Source organism: Callorhinchus milii, unplaced genomic scaffold (genome assembly GCF_018977255.1).
Source record: "Callorhinchus milii isolate IMCB2004 unplaced genomic scaffold, IMCB_Cmil_1.0 Scaffold22, whole genome shotgun sequence".
Classification (NCBI taxonomy): Eukaryota; Metazoa; Chordata; class Chondrichthyes; order Chimaeriformes; family Callorhinchidae; genus Callorhinchus; species Callorhinchus milii.
Window position 1 is genome coordinate 6137996 of NW_024704763.1, and position 14822 is coordinate 6152817.

Sequence of the window (14822 nt, forward strand, 5' to 3'; positions counted from 1 at the left end):
AAGGTACACGATTGCTACAGTATATATTTAAACTGTGAAGAATGTGAGCACACCTGTCAAACAGGTCTCTGCCTGCTGAACACCTGTCTTGAGCCAACTGGCATTCGGACATGGTTGCTTTCCTGGGTATGTTTCAATAGTTCATGGCTGGATTCTGAAAAATAATTTAAAAAACTTGTATTTGGTATAGCGCCTTATCATGTTCAATCTTCTCAGAGCGCTTCACGCAACATGTTATTTTGAAACGCAGTGACTTGTTATGAAGTACTATACTTTTTTAATTTCAAAAGCTTTTGTAAACACATTATTTCTTTTTTAATGTTTTGTATTTATTTTGCCAAGTAACCCAATGGCACTTATCCATGTATGTTTTGATTTCTTTTTCATTTATCTGTGAAATGCGATGTGATTGAGTAAAACGGTGTATTTTTTGGCACCTCTTTACACAGTGACCTATTTTCTCCTCCAAACCTGCTCCCACTTCATATGTAGATTTGATATTTGCAATATTTATTTATGCTCCTTTGTGCAGCATCATTAATATCGTGAAGGTGGCTTCACTTTGTGCAAACTCAAACACGTCATCACAATATTTCACCAGAAAAAAGTTTGCAATTGTAAGATTTTATTCAATAAACATCCATTCAGACTGAATACATCGTAATCAGTCTAAAACAATCCCACTGGATGTCATACTGAACAACAGCAATGAAAAACATTGTGGTGCACCATGCATCATTCTCCTCCTACAAACCTCCATCCTGGAGTCCCTCTAAATCAACCTCTCTCCCACTTTCAAATCCTGCCTCAACACTTACCTCCTTGACTGTGCTTTCAGTCATCTTTCCCGTCCTCACCCACCTCAGCCTCTCTCCCTGGCTCAGGTGCCCAGACAGCATAGTACAGTGCTTTGAGACATCCTCCCGACATGAAAGGTGCTACAATAAATGTAAATTGTATTGTGTAATGGAAATTCAGATGGGTATTTAACAAAACACCATAAACCTTTTATCTTAGCTTCACTGGTGGTAATTAAATGTGGGCATGGTAAGCATGCAGATTAGCAGTACGAAGCATTGATAAGAACTAGTCTTCTCCTACAAAATACACAGTCGCTAGACTTTACAGTGAGCCCTGTGAAGCATTCTGACATGTCCTCCCAATGTGAAAGGCACTATATCAAATGAAAGGATTATTATTGTTGGTATTACAGGTATCCAGTTAGGAACGACCTATCCATTATGGTTTGGGCTTGCAGGATTTGAGCCATGTTTTTTTAACTCCAGGTGTTACTGGTATCCAGCCAACCCGATCAACACCAACAATGTATTGAATTACTGGTGACCTGCCTGGCTTCACTGGTCATATTTCCTCACAGCCAATTCATCTGCAGAGAGATTCTGGCATCCTCATCAGGGAGATATGTAATAAAACACGCTCAGAGTGCTGGTGACACAAAGATTGTGAAATATTGGAATTCTTCAATGTCACATAACTTCCCCTTTCTTATGAACTCTGTACAGAAGCATCAACATCACTTACTAATGTTACCCACTCTTTGTAACATGCATTTGCCTCAGATTTTATACGTATTTACTTTCTTCTTTACTTCTCTGGTTTGCACATCTTTAATTTTTAATCCACAATCAAAAGGTTTTACAAATTATTTTTGAAATTAATTCAATTTGTCCCCAAATTCATGTTTTTAATTTGTTACAAATCCTTCAAACTCCACCTCCTTCTCTCCCTATATGGTGACCACCCCCACCCATTAGTTTTATGAAGTGCTTCGAAAAAGAATGGGGGAAAGGTCTAAAGTGAAATATAAAGTGCCTTTTGTGTAAATTGTCATAAGAGTGGCAATATTTTCTTCTCCTAAACCCAAATGAGAAGATACGATCAGGATAATATTATTTGGTCCAATGCACCAATTCCACAGCAAATTGATGACAACTCTCTTTCATTCCATTACCTCACTCTTCTCCATAAAACATAATCTATTCATAGTATACCGCTTATTGAATGTACCCAATCAATACTGTACCTTTGGATATCTGAGACACATGATGTAGCATGTTACAACCATCAGGTTTTGCATCAACTACATTTACATTTGACATGGTAGATATTAATGGTGAAAATATTACTGACACTCTGAATATCTGGCATTATATGTTTCAAATTCAAATAATGCTCACTGAAGTATAATCCTCCATTTTAATACTAGAACTCCATTTTAAAAACAATTTCTCACATTGCAACATCATACATTATAGAACCCTCCTTTTTTTTTCCATACTTGAAGAGAATTTGTCAATCTTCTTATGGAAAGTATTGTTCATGAAGCAGTTGTTACTTGCTCAATCATTTTGGAGAAGGGATTTCATATTTTTGACTAATGAGCTAACAGTGTTCACGAGTTCTCCACTTACTTCCTTATTACTTCATTTACACCAAATGAAATAGAACCAGGTGTACTTTCAGGCATATTTTAGGTTGGTTAGATCTTAAGCGAGGAAAGAAACTCTAACAATCACATCCAGTGAACTTACAGCAGTCAGAAGTGTTCTCTTCCCCATCTCCAAACATTCGCTGTCAAGATTCATACATGAAGCACTGGCTATCAAGCAAGTGTATGGTGAGAGTGGAACTTTACCCTCGCAAAGAGTCAGTGCCTCCAACAGACATGGGGATGGGAAAAATGGTGGGCATTGAACACTAAATGGGATATTGAGATTATTTAATAATAATTATCCTTGCATTTGTTATACAGCACCTTATCTTCTCATCGGGATGTCTCAAAGTGCTTCACATGAAATACTGTAAAGCGGTTTGACAACAACAGCAACTTCTACTTGTATAGCCCCCTCCACACAGGGTAGGATCTCGGAGTGAGTGATTGTGTGCATGTGAACATAGCAGTCAATTCCAACACAGCAATGTGCCACAAACAGACATGGAGCAACTGAGCAATTTTATTTGGGGGATTGTTGTCCAAGCCAGCTGGAGAGATTCCCTTGATATCAATATGTTGCAAAGTAGCCATAAATGCCAGGTATTCGTGGGAGCTTGCTTTCTGAGATTCACTCCTGGATTTTCCAATATAACATTTACTTCCTTTCCAATCAACTGCATTTTGTAAAGTGTTTCAAGACATATATTTTGGTGTGTAAATACAAGATATTACTATAATACCACAGTACAATGATAGTTTTGAGATGATCCAGGGGAGCCCAATACCCATAGGAGTCTTGTATTACAGTGGTTACAGCACTTGTCTTGCAAGTGAGAGGAACCAGGTTTGATTCCCGGGCAGGACAAAAACCTTAGGCAAGTTTCCTTACTCCCACACACACCTTTGTTTACCTAGCAATCAGTAGGAACTTGGTTGTTAGTCAGTTGGCCAATGATTTCCGGGGCTAATAATAATCCCTTCAAAAAATAATTTTGTCACTGAATCCACTCCAGTTTGTGGGACACTGCTGTGCGCAGTCGCCCGCAAATACATACAGTCAATTCACTGAAGCGTAGGTTCTACGAAGCGCGTTGAGACGTCTCAACAACTTGATAAGACGCAACATCAAACGGAAGGAGCGTGATAAGTAGCATCATCACCCATTTGGAAATAGGTTTTTCGAAACATTCTCCAAACGAAGCTCACCCAAGCCATTTCATTTAGCATTTCAAATGAAATAAATATTGGACCAGGTCTGCATATTGTCACGTCGGCTGTTCTTGTGACTGACAGGCAAGGCGGGCAGGAACTGAGCTGAGAGGGCTATTGCCTTGACAGTTATTCCGCCTGGGTGTGCTGTGATAAGACATGTTACACGCACCTCCCCAATCGCACGCAAAGTCGTGCTTAACCACACGGAAAACAATAACTTAGATATTCCCCTTCGAGTCCAATCTTACATGCCTTTTCCCTTTAGCACGCAACCTCCATCCAGCCCTCCAGTCACCACACAAGTGCAAACCGAGATGGATTGGAAAACGTTGCACCCTTTCATTCAGACTGTGCTCTGCGTTTGATATATATTGTGTGTTTCGTGTGTGAAAAGGACGCATCGACTTATGGCATTTCGCTTTTGATGTCCTTTCTCTGGGAATAAAGAAAAGATTGCATGAGTTCACGGTCGTGTTTGTCCTCTGCAAAAAAAATAAAATTCATCAGAGTTATAAAAATCCAAATGAATTTGGATTATTTCTAGATTTCTTTTGCAGCTGCTGTAATTGCTATTTTAAAAAAAAGTGCCTCTGAAACTTGCAGTAAGTTTATACACTGCGCGTTTTTAATTGAAAGTTACCATCTAAAACGTAAAAGATCCAGATCCACTATTCCCATCGTTTGTATCTGTTGTAAAAGGGGAATTTTCGTTTGCCTGAAATTATTGTGTGGGCAGAAATGAATGGTTTTTAACCAACTACGAAAAGATAACGTTTTAAAATGTAACCCCGAGTAACAAACTGTGTGTGTGTGTGTGTGTGTGGGTGGGGAATGTGTTCAATGAATTAAGTCAGGAAAAAGGGAAATAAAAACGTTCAAAAACAGAGAGGTATTTGTGAGCCCTCTCCCTAACTTATGAAAATAGGTGCAAATGTGCAATGTGTTATCCTCGAAGCAAATTATACGTTGGTTTTAAATGATAAATTCGGATCTCATTTCCCATCATGTGGCATGCATTAATCTGTAATAGAATTAACTGATCTAAATTAACTTTGGATGTGTGTATGTGTGTGTTTGTGTGTGGGGAGAGGGAGGGAGGGGGAAAGAGCACATAAAATGCACCAGACAGGACAAAACTCATCAGACAATCCAATGATTGAACCATGAAAAATACCAGAGCCCCAAAAACCACACACACACACACACACACACACAGGGACAAATAGTTCAGAGGAGAAATAGATCGTGTTTCACAAACCCTCCTGTCTCAGGACTTTAAAGCACCTCTAAGTTTTGAAGTTGCGTGCAAAGATTCCCTGCCTCGTTTTTTTTTCTTTGCAATCGCCTGTAGGTAAAAACCCTGAGCACCTGAGGCTTCGCACGCGACCATTAACCAATGCTTAGAAGAAGAGAGAAAAAAAAAAATGAGCAAAAAAGAGAAAAGAGAGAAAAAAATATATATGTGTGAGCAGAGAGCAGTGAGGGCAGGTCGCTCTGGTTTCCTGTGGTTAGTAGTTAATCATAAACATGCTGGTGGCACTTGCCAAAAAAAAAGTGTGACTGATGCCTGTCACCTTCTGGTTCTCTCTCCCTGGTTTGCATCTGGAGGGGGCAAAAGATCTGGCCATGAATGTCCTCTCTGCATTGATGTCGTCCCTTTCTCTGGGTCGTGTTTTTTAATTATTATTATTATTATTATTATTATTATCATTATTTTATTAGTGGTATTTTATACTAATTGTATAAAATGCAATATTGAAAAGCAATGTTTTGATGGACATCAAAAATGTATAAATGTGTATTAGAAATATATACATTTAATAGGATGAAAATGTGATACTCGTTTCTGTGAAGCCCTTTGAGATATCTCAAAGATGCGATAAGGCACTATATCAAATGCAAGGGTTATTATTATTATATGAAGTGTTTTGAGACATCTCAACAATGTGATAAGGCGCTATACCAAATGCAAGGATCATTTCTTTAGTAATAATGATAATCCTTGTAGTTAATATAGCATCCAGAGGACGTCTTCACAATATTTCCTGTGAAGTGCAAACATTTACTTTGTCATATTTACTGTGACTATGTATTCCATAGGGTAAAGTGGGCTTTTCTTTGCAAGCAGGTTCTGATTTCTCTAATTCAGTATTGCCATTGTGTATTAAAAACAAAGCCACACTCCGTATTTTACTGTCTAAAGCACTGTAGCATTTGTATGTCAACAGGCTGGTAAGACACTAAACAAAATCAATTCCACCCCTCCCCATTAAGCTATCTACATGTCACAGGTTAGGAAAGTAATTAAGAGTTAAAATAGTTCAATAAAGTTGCAGATTTTAATTTGAAAATGGGAGTTAAACTAAAGGTGATTGCCCAGTGATATAACGTTCAGCATAAATGTTCCTGAAGAAGCATATGCAAAGGAAAAATCTTCTGAACAGCACGTTAAAAGTTCTGCGGATTTCCCGAATTCAAAACAATTCAATTGAAAGGAACTCTCATTACCTGCAAATTCAGCAGGTTTCCTTCAGTTGATTCTACATCTTGATACACGCAAGACGCCGAAGAGAGAAGTATTGGAAAAAGTTGCTGCATATTTGGCTTTGATAATTGTACAGATCAGTGGCAGCATGACAAATGCAATGCTGTCTCATCAACACAGTTTGAATAGCCCCCCTGGCGAAGTGATAAGACTGATTTTGCACCTGGTTCAAGTTGCACATCCAGCAGAGGTTTACATATCCTTTCCCCCTACTTTATTTTGTCAGCTTACACTGAGAAAATCACATTGTGGCCAGCTTTCCCCCATCCACCCTGATGGCTCAATGAATTTGATCCAGTGAGGAACTTTTATTTGAAAGACCAGGTTCGATTGAAATGTTTAACATAATAAAGAGATTCAATAGGATAGCTACAGAGAAACTATTTCCTCTGGTGGTGGAATCCAAAACAAGGGGACATACTCTTAAAATTAGAGCTTAGCAATTTAGAAGTGAAATCAGGAAACATTTTTTCACACAAAAGTGTCGTAGAAATCTGGAACTCTCTCCCCCAAAAGGCTGTGGATGTTGGATCCATTCAAATTTTCAAGACTGTGGTGGATAGATTTTTGTTAGGTCAGAGTATCAAGTGTTATGGAGCAAAAGCAGGTAATTGGAGTGAAGGTACAGATCAGCCACGATCTAATAGAATGGCAGAACAGGCTCAAGGGGCTGAATGGCCTCCTCCTATGTTCCTATGATTCTATGATTTTCCTATGTTTCTATGATCCTTAGTCTGTGCTGATCTCAGACAGGGCAATATTAGAATGATATAATTAGCCTCAGAGACACTAGGTTATAGAGAAGAAAAGCAGTTTGTGTTCTTTCTCCCGATCCAATGATCCTGCACGTTGGCAGGAAGTTGAGTGAAGACAGAATGGCTGTGATGGCCCCTTCTTCCCTATCCTCTCGGGTAACCCAAAGTGCCAAGACTCACTAGCAAAGCTCGCAATGGCCACTCGCATGTGGAATCTGACTGACACCCAATGAACTGTACTCCAGTCGTAGATAAAAAGGAGACAAATGGCTACAGAAAAATTGTCAAGTGAGAAAGAAAGGAAATGCAACTGACAAGGTAGCACTGATATAAGGTATCAGACTCACCGAGTTACAGACTAACTCAGGCCAGTGGAATAGATGTAAAGTTAACTTCAAAATGTGTTAAAAACTGACGGTTAAAAAACTTGCAGCTTGATGTAGTAAAGCTTCTTAACCATATCTTCACTAAGTTTACATTTTTCTTTAGTTAAAAACTGCCCTGAATAAATGTGAACTCATATCTGCATCAGAAAAGTAATGACTGGTAATTTCTAATAATAATAATAATAATAATCCTTGCATTTGATATAGCGCTTTTCATGTCGGGAGGACGTCCCAAAGTGCTTCACAGAATATACTGTAAAGTGAATTGACTGTATATTTGTGGGCGAACGCGGCAGCCAATTGCACACAGCAATGTCCCACAAACAGTCGTAGATTGAAAATGACCAATTTATTATTGTTTTTGGTTTTGGAGGGATTATTATTAGGCGTGTGGAGTAAGGAAACTTGCCCAAGGTTTCCCCCTCTGCCTGGAATTGAACTCAGGTCTCTCGCTTGCAAAGCGAATGCTCTAACCACTGAGCTACAGGACTCCACAATGTATATTTAACTCAGGTCTCTCGCTTGCAAAGCGAATGCTCTAACCACTGAGCTACAGGACTCCACGATGTATATTTAAAAACAAAATATATATTTTCTCTCTTTTTCTCTTTAGAGACAGTTCTATCTATGCATTATAAATGATGAAAAAATATTTTAAAATAAAGTATACTAGTGCTTCATTCAATATATTGCAAAGAGTCATCCAAAACTCTGCCGCCCGCATTCTTACCCGCACCAAACTCCGCTCCCTGATCACCCCATTCCTTGCCAGACTGCACTGGCTGCCTGTCCCAGAGAGGATCGACTTCAAGATCCTCACCCTTGTCTTCAAATCCCTCCACTCCTCTGCACCCCCCGACCTCTCTGACCTCCTCTCTCCTCACAACAGTGCTCGTTGCCTTCGTTCCACCGGGTCTGGCCTCCTCCTTGTCCCCTGAATCCTCCGCTTCACCATTGGCGGCTGTGCCTTCAAACACTATGCCCCGAGGCTCGGAACTCCCTTCCTCACTCCTTCGCTTCGCCCCCTCTCTTCCTATTTTCAGGTCTTGGCTGAAGACCTTTCTTTTCGACCGCGCCTTTGGTCACCTTCCTCCCCCTCCCCCTGGCTCAGCCCCAGGATCCGTCACTGTGAAGCGCTCTGAGATGCCGTCCGGGGTGGAGGGCGCTATATAAATCCAAGTTGTTGTTGTTGTTTCTCAATAGACTCAATACAATCATAATTTTCACTGCTGTTCACTTAATAACCATAAATGTTACTTTGACCACAATAAAAGGACCAATATTCAATTCATAATATTAATGCATCCTCTTTTACATGAAGTCTCTACAGGATACTTAGAGCTCAAGTACGCCATTTTCCTTATGACACAAATTGTACTTAGTTTTGTTGTAGCACGGAGTACTAGAGAACTCTAGCATATGATATATAGAATTGTATATTGAAGTAAAGTAAATGACATGTATCTTTCAAATGTGCTATTTGTTTGATTGTTAAAGCTTCTGGCTACATGTGGAGTCACCCTGATCACTTTAGCATCATGATAGTCGTGGAAATTCTAATTAAATTGCCTTGATAAAAAGGACCTAGATTCTCTGGAATTTATCTTGAAGCAACCAGAAACTGTGTCCTACAGGCCTTTGAGTCAAGGAGAGTCTAAGCATTCTGTAAGAATATACTTCACTGTGAGCAGATGGTTAATCAATTTAGTTTGATGTGGCTTTAATGGACTATTTAGCAGCATGCCCAATGCATTTACAAAGGTTTTCCTGACAGTTTGAACTCCTTGAGGTTTGATAATGGTTACTCTGCATTATTGGGAGAACAAGACCAAAGTTTACAGTCTATTCGAAGAGGGTATCAAAGGAGAGACTTTTTGAAGGTTTGTTAAAACTTCTGCAGTATTTTAATGCTGATTTAAAAAAACTTGAAGCTATGATAATCCCAAGAATACGTTAACTATTGTATATTGAACATATCAGTGTGGTCAAGAACAAGGGGTCATGGCCTCAGATTGCGAAAGGGGAGGATGAATAGACAGTTCATCCTTAACTACTGTAAACAAAGGACCGTTGATGTGCAGAACAGTTTGAAGAGAGAGGGGTAAAGGTGGAGAGTATGGGCAGTTTCAAGAGAGATTTAATTTCACCAATTTACAGTGAAGGAAACTGAGAGTTTAGCCCACAAAATACGCAATCAATGCACTTTGCAGTATATCCTGTGAAGCGCTTTGAGACCTATAACAACATGATAAGGAGCTATATCAAATGCAAAGATTGTTATTATGATGATGAGTATTTGAAATTAGACTGGCAAGATGGACTGTGGTACTCCTACACATTCTCATCCCACACATTCCTATCTTCCATTTTTTAAATATGGTTGAGTCATCTGAGAAGATATGAGGCAAAGGTTCTACCCAGTTCACATTGGGCTCAGCAGGAATTGAGGTGATTAAAAACAGAAACATTTTGAATTTGGAATATCAATCATGACTTTGCAGAACCCATTAAAAAAGGCAGATGATTATGAAACAAAATATACACATGATTCAATATAATACGGTTTGCTGTGAAGTGTAATAACTGAAATTATTCAGCATGAGGTACTGCAACAGAAGAGGATTTGCTAATTAACACAACAATTATAAGAACCAGTGGAGTTAGAGAAGAGGACAGGTGATCTAGCAAATGGAATATTAGGACAATCCTTTACAGCTCTTTGGGGTGTTTATTCTGGGGAAATTAATTTGTCTATTTTTTGTTTGTTTTGCATAGTTTTTCAAGTAATAAACTTGAGAGAATCTTCAGGTGTGTGCTTAACATTAGACCTAACATTTGTTTCCACCTTTTACAATCACTATCACATTGTAGAAAGTTCTTTTCTGTCCAGGGTTTCATCCACAAAGTACACAGACCATTCACTTTACAGTTTATCCCTGGAAGCGCTTTGAGACATCTCAATGATGCCATAAGGCACTATATCAAATGCAAGGATTATTATTAATATTTATATTTATGGTGATGTTTTAAACTCATCAAAGTAAATGATATGCAAATGCATGAATGAGTTTTGCTATTATTGTTGTTATTTTCTAAATATTTGCCAGAATTTGCTGAATGATTCACCAAATATTTAGTATAAATTTGTGAACATGTTGGTTATTGTTAGGTTAGAGTGAATGAAGTAGATCAAGTCTTTCATTCATAGATAAATACTATCTATTTGAATAAAATCTTTCATTTTATCTCAGGAATTTCAGTGTGGTTGTAATGGAAAATGGTTGGCAATTTTTTTTATTTCCCTGAAAGATATAAAATCTAACTTTAATTTCTTAAATTAAAAAAGTTACCTTTTTTCTTCTCTAATTTCCTACCTTCCTAATGCGAAGGCATTGACTCATGAGGGAGTTACTCTTTCTCCAAATTGTGATTCACTGACTCGCAATATATTTAATAACCTTGGGGTTGGCTGGCAAACACACCTCGGGACTCAAATTCCAGTGTTTGATCTCTGGATTAACCTTGAATTGCAAATTACAATGGAAAAAATCCATTAGAAGTTTCTATTTTCAATATCGCAGCATAGAACTCTCTGATTATAATAATAATAATAATATTATAATCCTTGCATTTGATATAGCGCTTTTCATGTCTTCTAGACGTCTCAAAGTGCTTCACAGAATAGACTGTAAAGTGAATTGACTGTATATTTGTGGGTGAAATGCAGCAGCCAATTCTGCACAGTAGCGTCTCACAAACAGTCGTGGATTGAAGTGACCAATTTTTTTTTGAGGGATTATTATTAGGCGTGTGGAGTAAGGAAACTTGCCCAAGGTTTCACCCTGCCGGGAATCGAACGGTCTCTCGCTTGCAAAGCGAGTGCTCTAACCACTGAGCTGCTGATTCTCCAACATTTGGTAAAGTTACTAACCCTGGGATGATATTCTCATTGTAAAATACCAAGATGGGCTCATGAACTCGATATATTTACTGACCAGAGGAGAATCAAGTGCCAAGGTTGTTGAGTTTACCAATAGTCAGAGATTCTAATTGGCAAGGCGGCACAACACAATTGCTCACAATTACCGTTAATCTCACTCCAATAGACCAAAGGGAACATGTAGCAACATGGGAAAACAAAACTAGAGATCATCCATTTATAATAATAATAATCCTGTACTAATCCTTGCATTTGATATAGCACTGTATCATATCTTTGAGACGTCTCAAAGCACTTCACAGGATATACTGGAAAGTGAATTGACTATATTTTGTGCACAGCAGTGTCCCACAAACAGTCATGGATTGAAGTGACCAATTTATTATTATCATTGTTTTGAAGGAATTATTACCCCTCTGGGAAAGCGATCCGCCAATTGACTAACAACCGGGTTCCTACTTACTGCTAGGTAAGCGAGGTGAGAGTTCTAACCACTGAGCTACAGGACTATAAGGTGTAATGAAAGGAGGGTGTTGCAAAATAAGGAAAAGGAGAGGTTAGAAGCACATCATTTAAAAGCAAATAAGGTAAATAATTGAGAAACGTCTTAAATGTGATGAGGGAAGCGTATGGGGGGAAAGGGAACAGGTTAATAGCTCTGACCAGCAACAATACAGACGCAGTGAGCCATATGGCCTCCTTCTGGGTTGTAAACCTTCTAGAATTCTAAGCACACCGCAGCCCATGATTTAATTTGGTGAGATATACAGGTATAACCTTAACCTACACTCCGTTTACCCCAGTTAACATACGATTCAGTTGAGCTTCAGTCTGTAGGGCGCGTCGATCTGAATTGGTCAATGCTTTAAATTTATTGATTATTAATGTTAAATTTTAGATATGGTTCAAAATTGTTTAAAAACAATATCCTCCCATGAGCATTAACAAGAATGCCGCAGGTATGATCGCCAGTACCAGGATTTATTGCCTTGCCCTTGCACAAGCCATTGAGAAAATCTTTCAGAAGTTTTATAGTCTCAACACAGCTGTTCAACTCATAAACCACATAACAACCTCATTTTGATTTGTAATAATTACAGTTATAAGTGCAGCAAGTCAACTTGATTTGCCCCTTGCACGCAAAAAGGACATAAACGGTGTTCATATATATGATTATAAGTGTTTGTTTATTTCCGCTTGGCTCCTATATGGAGAGACGAGGAAACGACAAACATTCCAATAAAGCATGTTTGTTATTGTTAATGCAATCAGACTTTCTTCCACTTGACAGGACTGCACTGGTATACACATCCTTGCTGCTACTGCGGTAACTTGCCTGCCGCTGCGTGCCATCAGTTTGCTAGTGGTTACAATGATCAATTACTAGGTGTTTAACAGCACGCAGAATGTTTATGAGGCTGCAAGTTGCATCACTCGTTTTGAGTAAACAGTTTACCAAGGGATGAAAAAGGCTGAAGGACTTCCAACCCCTTTGCAATTCATCCCCTCAATTAAATGAAATTAAATCAAATGAAAGGGGATGGTAATAATCCTACATTAATAATTTGGTCACTCAGTCCATTACTGTTTGTGCGACACTGCTGTGTGCAATTGGCCCACAATTTTCGCCCACAAAATACACAGTCAGTCTTTTACAGTATATTCCATGAAGCCCTTTAAGACGTCTCAATGACATTTTAAGGAGTAATATCAAATGCAAGGATTATTATTAGTATTATTAAAGTTAGTAGGTGAAGTAGAGAAGCATCACTAAATGTCACTTTGAGCTACTGACCATCAGTCTTACATAAAGATAACAGTTTGCTCTAGGTCATATAACTTTTATATTGCTCTGAAAGTGTTTTTCTAGTACAGTTTTAAATAAAATCAAACTAAACATTAGGTTTATAACGTTAATTTAAAGGAGAAAGCCTTTCCGTTCGGAATTAGTTTAAAAGGTAAGAAAACAGCAATAGAGAATATCTTCACTTTTTTATTAACACAATTTGGGGAAGGAAAACAGGTTTTGGGGAAAGTGTACCTCAACAGTGCAGTTAACTTCAGAGGAGGCTAGCAGTGTTTGATGTTGTGCTTGCTCCCTCCTGTACCTTTCCACACAACATACCTGTCACATTTGGCCTGACCGCATTGTTGCAGAACAGGCACATCAAGCCGTTCAAAGGCTAAGATTTGCGTGTGAATGAAAACGGGTGTGTGCATCTGTGTTTTGGGTATCACACTGTATAGAATATGTCAAAGTGCCACGATGTTGGGAGGAACAGAGGGAAAATGAGAAAGCTATTTTGAATGAAAGCATTCCCACTTCCCGCAAAAAGGCGGGATACTAAATGATGTTGAGTGAGGTCTGGTTCAAGCATACGATCTTCAACATCCACTTGAACAGGTTAATTGTTCCTCAGTTTAATGTCTCATCCAATCGATGCTTTAAGTGCTCTGGAACTTTACCCTGTGTGAAGAGTGCTATATAAATGCAAGATGTGGTCGTTAAGTTGGAACTGGTTTTCCCAAAAAACATGACATCTGGTAAAGCTAATCAGTCCACAGTTATGTAAAGCATTGCTGCGAGTTGGTCTGTCTGTCTGATCAATGATTTTGGTAAGCAGGATGCATCCCTCTATGTGTAGATGGGATGCATGGAAATCTCAGCTTGGTTTGGATACCCGTAAGCATGGTGATGGGATTCCACATGTGTTAGACACCCGGCTGTCCAAAAGAAAAATCAATCAAACTTAGACATATCCATATACAACAATAACAACAACAACAATAAAATTACATTTGTATAGTGCCTTTCACGTCGGGAGGACGTCCCAAGGTGCTGGACAGTCAGAGTTTCGGAACCGAGCTGGGTATCGGGATTGTGGAGGGTGGAGGGAAGGGGTGGGAAGCAGGGTGATCGAAAGCATGGTTGAAGAGGACGGTCTTGAGATGTGTCTTAAAAGAGGCAAGGGAAGGGGTGAGGTGGAGGGTCTGCGGGATGCAGTTCCAGAGGGTGGAAGCAGAGTGGCAGAAGGCCTGTCCGCCAATGGTGGGGCAGGCGAGGCAGGGGATGTGAAGCAGGCTGGAGCCCGCTGAGTGGAGGGAGCAGACAGGATGGTAGTGGGTCAGGAGTCATGGAGGTAGGCGGGAGCAAGATCATGGTGGGCTTTGAAGGTGAGGACCTGGATCTTGAACTGTATCCTCTGTGTGATCTGAAGCCAGTGGAGTCAGGGGAGAATGGGGGTGATAGGGTCACGTAGCCTGGTGCGGGAGAGGACACGGGCTGCAGAGGTCTGGATGACCTGCAGCCTATGGAGAGGGAGGAGTTGGGAAGGACGACAAGCAGGGAGTTGCATAGTTAAGCCTGGATGTTATGAATAAGTGTATGAGGGTTTCGGCGGCCTGCGGTGTGAGACAGTGGCGGAGGTGGGCGATGTGGTGAAGGTGGGGCAAGGCAGAGCGGGTCATGGCACGGATGTGGGGAAGAAAGGATAGTTGAGAGTCAAACAAGATGCCAAGGTTCCGGACT